The following is a 12,579-nucleotide window of genomic DNA, read 5'->3' as shown; positions in this document are numbered from 1 at the left end:
TCAAGCTAAGCAGGAATTGTGGTCCAAACTCTTGCATGCAAGTAAACAGGCCAATGCGAGAGAATTTTGGAAAATTATAAACAAATTAGTCCGGCCAAACAAACTGGTAGTTTCATCAACACTAACTGAACAAGAATGGACAACATACCTAGAAAATCATCTAAACAGTAATGGTGCGGAAAAAATCATTGTGTACACACAAATCACCTCTCCAACGAGTGATGAGATGCAAGAAGAATTTGCAATTCCCAAAGAGCACTTAGTAAAACTAATAAAGAAGCAGAAGGATGGGGCGCCAGGCCCCAACGGGATACCATTCGCCCTATATAAAGAAAATCCAGACTTTTGGTCGAGCTACTTGGTAAAAGTGTTCCGAGAAGTCATAGAGACGGGTAAAATCCCTGAATCCTCGCAGGGATCTCTAATCTCTCCTATATATAAGAAAGGTAACTGGGCGCTTGCAGAGAACTATAGACTAATCACCCTACAAGACACAGATGCTAAGCTGTTTGCTGGAGGTCTCTTAACTAAACTAAATGAATGGGTAACAGAAAACAACATTCTACCACTGAATCAAACCGGCTTCATCAAAGGTCTTGGAACAATGACAAACATCATGGCACTATCACTTATAATCGAAAAATCGCTTAGAGTAAAACAGCCATTGTACCTATGCTTTGTAGACTTCAAATCTGCTTTTGACTGTGTGCAAAGGGACTTATTGTGGAAAAAACTGTCTGAAAAAGGTATCCCAGTAGTGTTATTAAATCTTATACAATTGCTGCACAATAAAACCTGGGTAAGAGTAAGGATGGAGGACGGCCAATCATTAACAAAGGAGATTCCAGCGATAGAAGGGCTAAAACAGGGATGTGTGTTGGCCCCACTCCTTTTTAATCTATTTCTAGGAGACCTATCAGGGAACCTGGATGAACTGAATGCACATCCTCCAAAGTTGGGGGACAAGCCGATAACTAATCTAATGTATGCGGACAACGCTATCCTTCTAAGTCAAACTAAAATAGGTCTCCAGCGCTTAATCAACAGAACAGTCTTGTATGCTCAGCAAAATGGAATGGTAATAAATGAAACCAAAACAAAAATCATGGTGGTCACTAGGAATAAAAACGTGAGACAAAAAAACAAATGGTTCATGGAAAATAATAAACTAGAACAAGTAGAAGTGTATAAATATCTGGGTGTACTATTTGACCAGAAGGGAAATTATCTCTTACAAAAACAGGACATCCAAAGGAAAGCCATTTCGCTAACAGCAGCATTCAAGATAGCACAAAAATCGCTTGGAAACCTGACTTATGGGCTTCTCTTGAAAATTATAGGGGCTAAACTGCTCCCAACTATAACATATGGTAGTGAGGCACTAATGGGGATGGATGCGGAATTGCTTAATAAGGTACTTTCTAAAGTATATAGATCTATTTTCCAACTCCTAAAAAATGCCTCTCCAGCACAAATTAGACTGGAATTTGGCTTAAACAATCAAGAGTTAGCAAGAAAAGGACAGTTTATTAAAACATGGTATAAGTTTAAAAACGATCACGACAATCATATTTCTCGACTACTCTGGCAAGAGGTAACAAATAATACACAATCACTTGCATGGAGATATCTCAATGAGGTAATAGAAGAGTTTTCTCTAAAGCCAACATGGAATAATACGATAAACTATGGATCATTTAAAAAAATTGTGAATCGAACAACTAACCACCTATCACTTTTACATGACAAAAATACGTTGGCAAAAAGAAAGCACTCGTGGATGGTAATAAATGGATATGAAAAAAAGAAAGTACAAGAATACTTGGAGACACCATGGTCCGAAAAAAGCAAACAATGTCTCATGAAGGCAAGATTTGGAATTCTACCAGGCCTTAGTCATGTTCCGCTATGGAAAAAAACTGACACCAACCTATTGTGTAGACTCTGCAAAGGTGGAGAAGAGAATATTGTACATTTCCTATGTATCTGTCCTGGACTCCGTAGTGAAAGATGTGCACTACTTAAATCTCACCTCAATCTCCGGGATGTAAGGACATGCAGGCAGGCATTGAAAACTTGTCTCCATCCTAATGATATAAACATGAACGTTGCCTTTGTAAAGTTCCTAAAGATAATAACTACCAAATTGGAAGAATAAATTAGGAAAAATGTTTTTTTTAAAGAAAAAAAAAAAGAAAAAACTTTTTATTAACAATTTTTATTGTAGGGATATAATTGTTTTTATGGTAGTGTAGTCTATAAATTGAATATGTATTTATATTGGAAGTATTGTAAGATTTTAAGTAATCAAACGATAAAGAATTTTACCTTGCCCTGAGCAAGTGACCAGGAGCTCAGCACCCACAGCCGCGTGGCCTGCTAGCCAGCAGCCACCAACCGAAGGCCCCTTTCCCTCATTGGATATCATTGGGCCAACCTACCTCTGCACCCGGCCAGCCCTGCGCTGCTGGGGCGGAACCGACTATACTTACCTGACCCTGGGGGACCCCTGAGTCTACACCCGGAACCTTAACTTTACCAGCCAAGTACTCACCTGGAAACCGGTAACTCACTTACCTGCCATTGGATAACATTGACCCATTTTGACTCGAACATTTTCAAAGTGTGAAGTTTTGAAAACTGCAAATGTTCATATAAAATCAGCCGAAGCCCGAATTCCGAAGTACTCACCTGCAAGCAGGCAGGAAGCCAGTACTGTACCTTGCAGCCCAGTACTGAACCGTAAAAGTAATCCTTACCGGGTTTATTAGTAATCTGTATTTTCTCCCTAGGAACCCATTGTCTGTTTTTGATGAAATTTCTTCCGAGGGCATACTTTTGACAACTTTAAATATTCTTTAAAAATCATACGAAATACTGAAATTCAATTACCTACCTGTTTTAAGTTCAGACCCCAGTGCTGGCCCTAGAAGCCCAGTACTAGATTACAAAAGTAACGCGCTCATACTTTACCTGCAACCTGAATTTTCTCCCATTGAATAACATTGCCAGATTGTCATTGAAAAGTTTCGAAGTTTGAACTTTTAAAACAGCTTTATATTCATGAAAATTCACCACAGTAACTAAAACGTTTTTGCTAACTTGGTTTCAGCTTAGACCCCAGGACTGAATCTAGGATCTAGTCCTGGGACTACTAAAGTAATCTGTACTGTAATCAACTGTACTTTAATGGTAACAATTAATTGACCTCAATGCTAAAGCGTGTCTAGACTTGAGTTGCCTGCAGCAACTCCTGTACCTATTGTGTTCACCAAGTTCATTGCTTCCTTGCAAAGTAATTACATGAGAGTTCTAATATCTAGCAAAGTATATTTTTATGCCTGTTGGTTCTAAAAATAAAACAACTATATCTGTGGATATAACAACCATTGGCCTGGAGTTCAGTCTTTGAGTGTGTGAAATCCTTTGCTGACTGAGTGTGTACAACAAATGCTTTGCACTGCCCTCTGGTACTGCCTTACTGCTCGACCAAGCTACCACTTTTGAGAGTAATGTCAGTCCTGACTTTAACCTCTGTTATACCTTTGTGGTTTGTGGACTCTTTACACACTGTACTTCATTATTGTCCAGTATATATAGAGCCACTTTCTCACAATAAATATATGACATGCAGTGTTTCACTCAACAGTGCCAGTGAATAAGACGAGTCAGCCCTTTCGGGGGGACTGAGGGTCAGGAGATAAAAAACAGGCTTGCTGGCAGTTCAATAAGAACGAGTACAATCGGGCGCAGTATGCAAGTTTAAACATTTATGTTCCTTCTGTGGCATCCAAGGACATCCAGAGAGTAGATGCTACAAAAAGTTGGGAAGACCAAAAGAGCAGCCTGCACCCACCCAACCCCAGGGCAAGGGACGCAACGCTCAAGCACCCTAGAGACTTACCCATCCCCATCAAGCTTCATGTCCTGACACATCTCCTTAGTAAATATGACAAGATACAAGAGGCTCAGTTTTTACAACTTGGCTTTTGTTTTGGCTTTTGCATCCCATCCTTTGCTACCCCGGCCACGACTCCAACGCGCAATCAACGCGCAGTCCTCCAAAATCCAGAGGTGACTAGACAGAAAATCATGAAGGAAGTATTGTTGGGGAGGGTGTTGGGCCCCTTCCAACAGTTGCTAAGGCCCGATCTAGTATGCTCACTATTGGGGTTAGTACCAAAGAAAGAGGAAGGGAAATTCCGTCTGATCCACAACCTGTCAAGCCCACCAGGGTTGTCAGTCAATGACAAGCTTGACCCAGAGCTGTGCACGGTGCGTTACACCACCTTTGACATGGCAATGCAGAAGCTGCAAAGACTTGGAGAGGGAGCGTTAATGGCAAAATCAGACATCGAGGCGGCTTTCCGCCTCCTGCCAGTCCACCCTGACGACACTAGGCTTCTAGGTTTCTCCTTTGAAGGGGAGTTCTTCATTGATCTTTGCATGCCAATGGGGTGCTCTATAGCTTGCGCGGTGTTTGAAACGTTCAGCAGGATTCTGGAGTTGGCAGTGCAGCAATTTCTAACATCAGCTGAGGTGGTGCATAATTTAGACGACTTTCTTTTTCTGGGACCACAGGGATCCCCGGTGTGCAGGAAGGCCCTGCTGGCTTCCAGCATCTGGCAAAACCATTGGGCGTACCCTTGGCCACAGAGAAGACGGAGGGGCCAACTACATGGTTAACTTTCCTAGGCATCTAAATTGACACCAGGGAAGGGGTGTGCAGACTTCCCCAAGAGAAAGTAGCCGCCTTTGGGGCTTCCATAGAGGCCTGTTTGTCAGCACGCAAGGTGACACTTCACCAACTACAGGTCCTGGTGGGGCAGCTGAATTTTGCGCTAAGGGTGATACCTATGGACAGGGCCTTCTCTAGAAGTATCGCGAGGGCAATGTCTGGCTTGCGGGCCAAACATCATCACACCAGGCACTCTCTGGAAGTCAGGAATGACTTAGCCATTTTGAAAGAATTTCTGAAGGAGGTCAATGGAGCAATAATATGGCAAAAACCTAGTCAACCCAATGTGGAGTAGGAGCTGTACACAGATGCAGCAGGCAGTGTGGGCTTCGGGCGGTGTTGGGCACCAGGTGGTGCATGCAGCATTTGCCGGAAGAGTGGGTGGTGTCAGGACTCACCCGCAATATTACCTACCTAGAGCTGTTCCCAATTATTGTGGTACTGCTTTTGTGGGGTGACATTTCGAAAAACAGGCATATTGTATTTTGCTCGGATAGCATGTCAGTAGTAATGGCAATTTACAATCAGAGGGCAAAATGCACCTGGGTTCTGAGCTTATAGAAAGAACTAGTGTTGGGATGCTTGCAGCGTAATGTGTACTTTACTGCCAAACATGTGCCAGGGGTGGACAATACAGTTGCTGACGTCCTGTCCCGTTTTAAGTTGACAGAGTTTCGCACCCGATGGCCGCAAGCAGACAAACAGATGACAAACTTCCCGGAGGGACTACGGAAGCTTCGTGCCCTACAGCCCCCGAGTTGATAACTGCGTCATTGGGCCCCCAAGACCAAGAGTATGTATGAGAGGCTGTGGCAGTCATACCCGACTATCATCGGGGGGGGCGGAGGCTATAGAGAGGTTTTCACCACAAAGTGTCCTGGAATTCATAGTTCATCAGAGAGAGAGCGGCAAATCACTGCCTATGGTGAGAAGACAACTTTCTGCAATAGCATTTTACGCTGGCCTAGGGGGGGGGGTTGTGGACCCAACAAAAGACCCAAGAGTTAAAAGAGCAATGAGGGGATGGGAGCGCTTAGCACCAGGGGTGAAAGACAGTAGGAGGCCTATCAATGCTAGCAGACTTGCAAAAATCTTGAAAGTACTGCCCCAAATCTGCTTCTCACCTTACAAGACGCAGCTGCTCAGATTGGCATACTCATTAGCGTTCTTTGGGGCCTTTAGGATTTCGGAGCTGCTACCAGTGTCGAAGTCAGACAAGGAGGGGGGGCAAACGCTGGGAAGATATAATTCTAACTAGGGAATACCTGCAGGTCAGAGTGCGAAGGTCTAGGACAGACCTGTTTGGTAAGGGGACATGGGTCCAGTTAGGTTCAGTTGCAGGGGCCACATGTTGCCCGGTAAACTTGGCCAAGAGTTTCTTTCCAGATTAGACCGGGTAGGGGGACAGCAGAGTATTATTGCATGCCGATGGCATCCCTCTCACCAGATTTCAGTTCACCACAGAACAGGGCGTGGAGTCTATTGGGGGCTCCAGGCTGGCGGGAGAGGGGGCTGACCTGCTGGTGGCCCTGGACTCTCTGGCCCTACCCAGGAAGCCGGCGCTTGTCACAAGCAGTGGCGACTTATCTACCTGCGGCTCTGTTGGCCGGGGGGGGGTGGTCAGCACAAAGAGAGCAGAGTATCTTGGTTGTGGCCTGCTAGCACAACCCAAAGGCGAAGCAAAGGACCTGTGGAGAGACAAATGTAAATACAATGCAAAATGTATGTCACAAGCAGTGACAAATAATCTACCTGCGGCTCTGTTGGCCGGGGGGCGATCAGCACAAAGAGAGCATGGTATCTTGGTTGCAGTGGAGGCTGGTGACATTTGAAATTGGTGGGGTGAAAAAGTATTGGCGTACTGCACTGCGGCGAGCGTAGCGAGCGAGCCTGAACAACCTAAATTTTGAAAAAGAGTGGAAAATGGTGCATTTTCAAACAAATTTGAGGAAGCAGGAAGGTTAACAAAGCAATATGATTTAGTATTAATCATTTAAGAAATTGCCAATTTTTATGAGCTATAGAGGACAACCTTCGCGTATGCTGATATCATTTACCCATATTAATTTTTGAACACACTGATACACTTGTAATGGTTTTAACTATACAATAAATACATTTATTGACTGTGCAATGCTGTACATCAATATGATGTGGTACAAAAGGGGGTGGTGATGGACGGAGCATCTGAACCAATCAAACACTCACACCCAGTCAAGAGATCTGGGTTTAATCCATCACCCGTCTTTAGCCCACTCTGCCACCCCAGTTCAGACATGGCCATATGCAAATCAGTCTTACCCTGTGCCTCATGGGAACAGTCCAGCCCGAACTGCCAAGCCATGCCTTCCCTGGACCGGAAACAACCTTCCTAAGACTGGTTTCTGGCATTACAGCCGTCTTCAGCCAGGCTTGCTTGAATCCAGTGGCAAGGTGACCATCACCAGCCCCTTTTGTACATCAATATGATGACACTATTTCCTTAAATTAATTTTCAATTTTCATGCAAGAAACACCATTTAAAAAAATTAAAGTGCAGAAAATATGAATGCATTTCAAATAGTACTCTGTGTAAAAAATGCCTGCATATAACAGCAAAGGCTTCTAATGTTATTGTTTCCCACAATTCTCAGTAGAAAAGTCATCCCACGTCGTCAACAGAGGCTCCCAATTTATCAGGTATGAGCAGATTAACAAACCCTGATAAATGGAAGTGGCCAGGGCGTTCATGCAATGGATTTGCCTGCACTAATGGACTCTGTGGATCTGTGCAATCAAATAAACTGAGGTGCTAAGAGTGGTTTAAAGCAACACACAACATTCAGCAAAGCATGCATTTCTGTCCAGACCCCAGGCTACTTTGACTTTTTGTCAATTTCTTTGAGGTCTGGCCTGATAACTTTAGCTGCCTGCCTGGTTCTTGCAAATAATAGTACATACATACAGAGAGGAGCTATTAATACTGGTCAGTTCAAACAAGGCTTGCGACTCCACATAAGTTTTATTGAAACATAGAACTTACGTTTAAAGAGCAAAACGACTTACTGCAAAAAAGCATGGAAAAGTGATTAATGTAAAGCCACATAGCATATTTTAAAAGGAAACAAATACCTCCGGCCTAGCGCCACGCTCATAGACCCCTCGAATACTGAACTCCTCCAGCAACACCAGCACCAGTGGTCTTCTTTCTGAAAAGAATCCGATGGAGGTAACACCCTCTCCATCAGGCAGTGTAAGGTGCACACTGCACCTTCACAGGACAAGCGGCTCCACTATCTAAACAGATGCAGCTGCGAGGTTAACACGCACCGAGGCGAGCCTGCAACCCAGGGGTGGCTGCACACATAGGTCAGTGAAAAGCTGCTGTTGTGAGACACAATAGCCTTTTAACTATCTCCGGGTTCCTTTGAGCACTAATCTAATCTTGGACCACCTGCATGAGCTGCCCGGTTGCTAACAATTTGCATCACTGACCAGCACCCTCCCCCTCCCACAATCAAGGAGCAGCACATGATTACGTCATTTCTTATAACCTGTCCCCGCACAGCACCGTACCCAGTACCTAAATTCACGGGAGCAATATCACACCGGGCAGTTGTTTTCTATAATTCACAATAAATAAATACATTCAGCGACTTGCATATTTTTTTAAAAATGTGACCCTTAAGATGTTACATTCAGCATGAAATGAAATACACAAGGCCAGGCGAGCGAATCTTTTGTTCCCTAAAAACACCCCGAGTTAAGGTTCTAGGGAAATGTACTGACGTGGGCCAGCTGTCTGCTACTCTGTGGTTTAAACTGGGCACCTGGGAGGTATGGAAGGGTCAAAATACAGGGTATACATTATATATTCGTATACACAAAAGAAATGGATGGGTGAATGAATGTATGTTTGGCTGGATGAACTGATGGTATGGATGGATGGGTATGTGGGTACGTAGGTTGGTGACTGATTGGACGCGTGCATGTATGATTAGAGGTATTGAAATGGATGGGTGACTGAAAGGATGCCAGAGTGGATGAATTGATGGTTGGTTGTATGAATGAACGGGCAAATGGATGTATGGATGAACGGGCAAATGGATGGATGGTTGAATGGGAATGTATGTAGATGGACTAGTCGATGATTGGGTGGATGTATGCATGGATGGGTGGAAGAACGGCTCATTTTTATGCGAAACTTTTAAAAATCATTTCACACACTACTTTTCAGTAAAGCAACAGCAAACTAAATAAAGGGCGTCGGTTTACATTGTACATTCACTAGCTATAAATACGTCTTGGGGAGGGACTCGTACCTCTGCCCAGCCCCCGCCTCCACCCCCTCAGGTTCAGGCTCCAGAGACAGAGCGCAGGTCGAGGAAAGTTATGTTCTAAATAACCCAGTGAGGACTCCCGCCTTCAGATGTGTTAAAGACGCCTGTAAAAGCCTGAACCTGGTGATCGACAGAAAGAACACAAACTGAAAACAATTAGCACTGCTCTGTTCTGATAGACAATGCGATAAGAGTGAAGTGCTTCGGAGGAAGGGGGGGGGGCGGTCAAGAGAGCGAGATCTTGCCTCCCGCATACGCAGTTCCATCTCGTAATACTTGCGCGGGGGAGGGGGGGGGTGGGGGAGGAGGGTGGATGCACAGTAATGAAATTAAAGTAATTCAAACTAAACTTACCTAATACTACCTTCCTCCCACTTCCCCCGATCACGCACCACCTCTCCTGCTGCTCCCGGCCGGGCCTGGTTAACCTAGGCAGCCTCCCTCCCACTCCCCTAAGCCAATCACAATGCTGCAATAGCAGCGTTGTGATTGGTGCGGCCGGCGCCCGGCCGGGCACCTGTAGGCCAGGGAGCCATTTTCTCTATGTAGGCTGAAAGCAGCCAACATAGAGAAATAGAGAGAGTGCCCAATTGTGCATGTTCTAGACAAAAAACTCAATCTAACTCCTCACATCAATTCTATTGCAAAATCTGCTCGTTACCAACTGCGCCTTCTTTGGGGAATCCGACGCTTCTTCCCGGAGCAGGACCTTATAACCCTGGTGCAATCGCTGGTCCTCTCCAGACTAGACTACTGCAATTCTCTTCTTACTGGCCTCCCCAAATCTCACCTGACCCCACTTAAGTCTGTTTTCCATTCAGCAGCTCGCTTCATTTATGGGGCCAAAAGAAGCGATCACATCACACCGATGTTATCCACCCTCCGCTGGCTTCCCTTCGAGGCTAGAGCTATCTACAAGACCGCTTGTATCACCCACAAAGCCTTGCACTCCTCCTCTCCTCGCTACCTGGCGAATAAACTGAAACTCTCTGGAGGCTCTAGACCTTCACGCAATGCGGAGAATCTACTGCTTGAACCTCCCAATTTCAAGGAGAGAACAATGGCTCAATCCTTTTCAGGCAACGCAGTGAGAATCTGGAACTCCTTTCCGCCTCAGCTCCGATCACCGCCTCCTCCCAGGCCTTCAAAAGGGACCTCAAAGTTCTCCTCCTCCAGAGACACCTCCAAAAGTAATTCACGTCCTCGTGTTATTTGGAGGAAGACTTCCCACTACTGATAAATTCTACTTTCCATGACCATGGAAGTGCCTTCCCAGTGTATTCCTGGGGTTGGAGTGTCTGCCTTTTTGCAGTATTTTCCATGTACTTGTGTTTGGTGCCCTTTTGTAACATGCACACACCACTTTGCCCTTGTAACACACGGTTTGCTACCTCTCACATGTTTTTACCTTTGATACTTGCGCAAGTGCCACCTTTGCCTACGTAACGCTTGTTCTTGTGCCTGAGTTATTATATACTTATTGCAGTATTATACCTCAAATTATACTTTGTTTTCTCTTGTAATTGCACACTTGTCACTTTTTCCTCTTGTGCACTTTTTACTACCTCATGTTTTTGGTTGCTCACAATTTTTACTACCTCGTGTATTTTGGTTACTCACAATTTTTACTACCTCATGTATTTTGTTTGCTCACAATTGTCACTTTACCTTATGTAACGTAACGTATGCTTTTGTAATCTGTTCTTTTGTAATGTTTCTCATTATGTTTCATTTCTGTTCCTTTTGTGAAGCGCTCTGACACCTTCGGGTAAAGTCCGCGCTATATAAAAATGCATAAATAAATAAAGTTTGGACGGCCCTGGGGGCCGAACAAACAGCCAGCACCAAAGACAGTGGGCTAGCCACGCCTCCCCTGCAGTCAAGGAGGAACGCCCATCCGACCGCCCCCAAACCGGCACTCCAGGCACATCTGCTTTCTCGCCGTGCAAGAAGCAGAAACATGAAATGGTATTCTTACCATTTCATGTTTCTGCTTCTCACACTACGAGAAAGCAGTGAGGCGGCGCCCCCACACCCCAATGGGGGAGCCGCCACTGCTTGGTTGTGGCCTGCTTGCACAACCCGAAGGCGAAGCAACGGACCCGTGGAGAGACAATTTTAAATACAATGCGAAATGTATAACCCTTATATCTTATTTGCGTGTTGTGGTGTATTAAATAAAGCAATAATAAAAGTTGGTCAAGAGATTAACAGTAGTGAGGCCAATGCTGAAATTGGCAGTATCTAAAGCTAATAAAGCCTACGCTATAAAGACCAACTACCGGCTCAGGTGTTTCACTGGGAGTTGGGGAACTGGGAAAGGGAAAGTGAATTGCACTTTGTATGCCAACTATTGCCACAATACCACTCAGATGGTTGAAATACACTATGCAAATCTGGCTAACATAAAACAGGAATCCAGAGTTCTATGCCTTGGACTTTGAAGGGCATATCCTGTGGTTCTGCGATTTGAATTCTGATTGGAGGATCAAGGGTTATTGAGGCAAACAGCAATTGAGAAGACACTATTAGGCTTGGTTACAAGGCTGCAGAAGGTTCATCAGAGTCAGTTGTCTGTACAACTATCCAAAGAATTGCAGGCATATACAGAATCTCTAGTTTTACTTCATGATGAAGTTAGCTGAATTTGTGCACTGTCTGGGCTTTGCACTGCTCATGATGTTTTTCATCCCACATTCTCTCAGAGGTATCTGATGGGTATCCAAGTACATTCTGTGTTGGCACTAATCTGACAGAATGGTACCATATAGTACATTAAAACTACTAAATATGTAACGTTTCTCTGTGCTAATTCCAAACAGCATGGCAGAGGTTTATCAAGAGTAATACTTTCACAGAGCACAGCTAAAGTCTGAGGTCACCCGTTATAATAAAGTTCCCCAGAGTAGCCTGGTACACGTGTTAAAGTTCACCCCAAACAGCACCTAAGGAAGCAATACCACACATAAGTTACCATAAAGAAACAAGGAATACAGGAGCATCCGCTCTGTCCCTATGAAAGAAGTTGGCAGCAGATAGGCATGTAGAATCTTGCCACCATATCCACAGCATGTACAATACAGATGCACGGAATGCAGGGTCCAATCACCCGAACCACAAATATGTTCATGACAGTTGAATGGATTCTGTAGTGTTCAATCACTGAAAACCCCAGACAACTACGAGGTAGATGCACAGAATATAGGTCCAACGTACCCTATCCCAAGCATGGACCAGCCAGTTGCATGGAATGTAAGATCCAAATCACGCTGCCCCCATGGCATGTAACAAATAGCTGCATGCAATGAAGGGCCCAAATTCCCCTATCCCTTCAGTATGTCCTAGACCTAGACAGACACATTGAATGTGGTGTCTAACCAGCCCGTTTCTCTCATATGTGGGAACACAGCGCAATATTCCATTGGCCTTCTTACTCAAAGCATAATTATTAGTCAACAGAATTCTGATTGAGTTTGTAAATGATTGCATTAAATTAACTTATTTAAAGTATTTAAATTGAGC

At 44.4% G+C, this 12,579-nt stretch overlaps 1 protein-coding gene across 1 annotated transcript in view; it reads right to left on the bottom strand.

The window, feature by feature from the left end:
- LOC147712256 (disintegrin and metalloproteinase domain-containing protein 9-like) overlaps window positions 1-12,579 on the bottom strand; it is a 1,115,055-nt gene that overhangs the window by 34,021 nt on the left and 1,068,455 nt on the right. The gene's annotated exons all lie outside the window — the stretch shown is intronic.

The sequence above is a fragment of the Lissotriton vulgaris genome, chromosome 5, assembly GCF_964263255.1.
Source record: "Lissotriton vulgaris chromosome 5, aLisVul1.2, whole genome shotgun sequence".
NCBI classification, from domain to species: Eukaryota; Metazoa; Chordata; class Amphibia; order Caudata; family Salamandridae; genus Lissotriton; species Lissotriton vulgaris.
Note: the sequence above shows the minus strand (reverse complement) of the source record. Positions and strands in the feature narration are given on the sequence as shown.